This window comes from Silene latifolia, chromosome 1, assembly GCF_048544455.1.
Source record: "Silene latifolia isolate original U9 population chromosome 1, ASM4854445v1, whole genome shotgun sequence".
Lineage (NCBI taxonomy): Eukaryota > Viridiplantae > Streptophyta > Magnoliopsida > Caryophyllales > Caryophyllaceae > Silene > Silene latifolia.
Window position 1 is genome coordinate 162,159,748 of NC_133526.1, and position 4,070 is coordinate 162,163,817.

Consider the following 4,070-nt stretch of genomic DNA (forward strand, 5'->3'; position numbering starts at 1 on the left):
AATATTTGGTCCGGTCCGGTCTTGGACCGAAATGGACCTAAAATTAGTTTTTGCACTATTTTATATAGGATAATTACATTTTAATTCCGCTAAAGAAAATGTATTTAAATAATTAGACGACTCTTTTTATGAAAATCATTAAGAATACTAATTTATAATGTCTTTTAAAGATAAAATAGTAATTTGATTCCTAATATTTTAATGTTGCGTCATGAAAAACATGAAATTTGGTCCATTCGGTCCGGACCTAAATTAACCGGTCTTGGACCAGACCGGACCGAAGACCAAACCTTGAAAAAATGAGGACCGAGGACCGGACCAAAATAATTCGGTCCGGGTTTGGTCCAGACCAAATGGTCCGGTCCGGTCCATTTTTCCAGTCCGGACCTAAATTTGCTCACCCCTACTCAATACGGTGTACCATTGGTGACACCACGATCAACAAAGCCTTATGTGATCTAGGGGCTAGTGTGAGTGTTATGCCGTACTCGGTGAGTAAAAGGTTGGGGATGGGAGAGCTTAAATGCACCAATATTACACTCCAAATGGCCGATAGATCGACAAAGACACCATTAGGGATATGGGAAGATGTTCCCGTACGAATTGGGAAGTTTTTCATCCCGGTGGACTTTGTCATTGTTGATATGGAAGAAGATTCCAACATTCCAATCATTCTAGGAAGACCTTTCTTACACACCACGGGTGCGGTGATTGATGTAAAACATGGAGAGCTCACTCTAGAAGTGGGAGATGAGAGCATAACTTTCAATCTTGACAAGACTATGAGAGCTCCCCGTTTACATGAACCATGTTTTATGATTGATCATTATAGCCGGAAGGATGATAGGAAGAAGTCGGAACTTCAATGGAAGAAGAAAATTGAAGATGCTCCATTTAAAGAACAAGTGAATTGTAACAAAGAGAGTTTGCAAAGCTCACCAAAGTCAAGAAATGAAGAAGATGGCCTCATTGGCCAAGAAAAGAAATGGGAGAGTTGTCTCCATCAAATCAAGAGATTTTTAATGATCAACTTAATGAAGTTTGTGGTCTTTGAGACGACGAATTTGAAGGGATTTTCAATCCCTACATTGGTAATGCTATCGATCAAGACCGACAACAAGGGCAAAGGTCTATCGAAGACCTCTATCACGACAATGAACAAGCTTTTGATTAGTTTTTCAAGGTGTTGAGCAACATCAACAACACCTTGAACATGCCCCCTTGACATCTCATCAAGAATGAGAGTTTGGTGGAGTCCTCCCTAAACCACCATTTGTAAATACTTCTAACTCCCTAACTCGCATTTTAATTCTTAATTTGCATTTTTTGTCATTTTTGGATTTTTGTGCCTTGATCAAGATAATTATCATTTTTAAGAGAAGTGAGGGAGGGACTAATGATTTCAATTGATGTGTAGTGCTTTAGCTTAGTGTGGGGATAGCAATTGCCTAGGCTATTCATGCCTTAGTAGTGCCCCCACAATGAAGAACACGAGATTTTGAAGGATGAAAAATGACAAGGGATATGCAAGGTACACGGATGGAACTGAATCCGGGTAAAAGGGGTCGAATCCGAGCGGTTTCAAGAGAAGCCGCCCGTCTTCGGGCAATCCGACCATTTTTGTCAGAACCCGCACGTCCTTCATGAGCTAAATTTTTGAAATTTTGTGACTGTTAATGAATCCGGGTGTCCTTCATAGAATCCGCCTGTCCTCAGAAAGACGCCCGTCTTGCAAGAGAAAACGCCCGTCTTTTTGGGTGAGGAAAACAAGAAAAATCCCTGGAAAAGAATCCGTCCGTCTTTGCTGCAATCCGCCCGTCTTTAGGCGAGAATTCCTGAAACCCATCCAGACAGAATCTGGGCGTCCCGAATGAAATCCGCCCATCTTCCCCCTGCATTTCAAATATTTCGGGTTCATTATAAACCCCCTCCCACATTCATTTCTTCATTCCTTCATTCATAACACTACCCATAAACCCCAAAAACTCAAAACCCTCATCCTCTCCATCACAAAAACAAGATTTCCTCATCCACATTCATCAAAATCAAATCAGAACATCCTTTTAACAAAAATTAATCACTCCTCATTCAACAAAAATCAAAACCAAGCACAAAATCTTCAACCTTTGAGTCGATTTTTGAATTTATAAAGGCAAAGCCTTTCATTATTAAATCTATTTGGGTACAATTCAAAATTGAAGATTTTCACTCTCTTCTTGGTTCAAGCATCAATGGCAAGGACAAAAGGAGCAACAAAGACACTCTCAACAAGACAAAAGAGTCTTCAAGTAAAGAAAGCCTCATTGGCTATGGTGGTGGCTAGCTCAAACTTGGAAGTGCAACAAGAGCAACCTCCCATGGAAGCAACAACATCTACTACTCCGGAAATTTCTCAACTTTCGAACTATCCGGAGGTAATCTTCATTTCCAAATCCCATAGGGACACTTTTGCCAAGTTTGCTAGAAAATCATTTCTATCCACCAAGTTTATTTGTGAAGATGCCTTAGATAAGTTGGGTGTCCTTGAGCAAACTAGAGCCTTCTTTAAAGCCATGGGGTTGGAGAAATTGTTTATAACAAAAGAATTAACATACCCCTCCCTTACCTTAGAATTCTTGAGTTCTTTGAAAGTTAATAAGGTAGAGACTATGGAAAGCATCGAGTTCCGCCTAGCTAATGTTAGTAGGCGCATCTACTTTGAGGAAATGAGTAAAGCTTTGGGTCTTAGTGATTCACCGAGTTATTTCAAGAATGTTGGCAAGTATGACCCCGACATTTGAGAACTATCATGCTAGTCGCGCTCTATTAGTCCACCATCCGGGCATTAGAGTATGGCACAAGGTCATAGGAAACACCATCATTGCAAGAAAAGACACCAACCACTTTACCAAACTCGATTTTGTTCTTCTTGAGTCGGCCTTGAACATTGGAAGGGAATTCACCAAGCCTTTCAACTCTCTAAGGCTTTTGGTGGATAGATGGCTAAATTTTGATTGTGGGAAGCAAGGCACTACCGTTATTGTAAATGAAGGTCTAGTCACTCTTTTAGCTAAATACTTTGATCCGAACTTCAACAAGGATAACAAGTATGTGGCGAAGAAGGGTGGTCATCTCATTGATATTGATACTATGATAAACAAGTACAAGTGGGTCTCTCATAACCCTCTTGACACCAAGTATGGATGGCTCACTAGTGAGGCTAGATCTTTTACTTTGCCTTCGAAGATTTGTCGTTTAAGTGTCCACCGGACCAACTATCTACTTCCCCTTTCAAAAGAGGCCGAATACATTATCCGACAACAAAAGGGTGAAATTGAAATGCCCTCCTCTTCCATTGTCACACCACCCTATCCTTTCGAGTACCAAGAGTTCAAACCCGAAGGTGTTGAAGCAAGAAATGATTATATGACTCTTCTTATGCAAGAGATGCACAAGCAAGCCTTCAAGGATCGGAAAGATGCTTACTTAGCCCAATATCCACCCCTCCTTCACTTAGCTAGGCAAGGACTACTTGATCCTTCATGTCCTTTGCCTAGTTGGGCGGATAGGGAAGTCTTCTTTCCGACTGCATCTAGGGTCGAGATTCCGGGTGACAATGAGGTTGTTGGTGATGCGGTTGATGAGGATGATGATGATGAAGAGGCTAGTGAAGAAGAAGAAAGGGATGATGAACAAAGTGAACAACAAAGTGAAGAGGGAAGTGGTGATGAGTCCACTTCTATTGAGGAAGATGATGATAGTGATGATATGATGGATGATTAGCAAGCTTTGGAGGCTCCTACCCTCTTGAGGTTTGTATATTTCTCTCTTTGTTTTATTTATTTATCTTGATCATTGTTGGAGTAGTCCTAGCAACATAGAGGACTAACACCTCGGCCCCATTGAGGTGTTCTTATTTTATTGTTCCCACCTTTTGAAAATCCAAAATGACAAATTTAGTTTCATGCATTGCATCGTGTGTGCATGAACTACACCCAACCTTAGGACATTAGCAATAATGTCTAACTCAGTTTGGGGAAGTACATGCATACACAACGGGAGGTAATCTAAATTATCTTCTCCGTCATAAA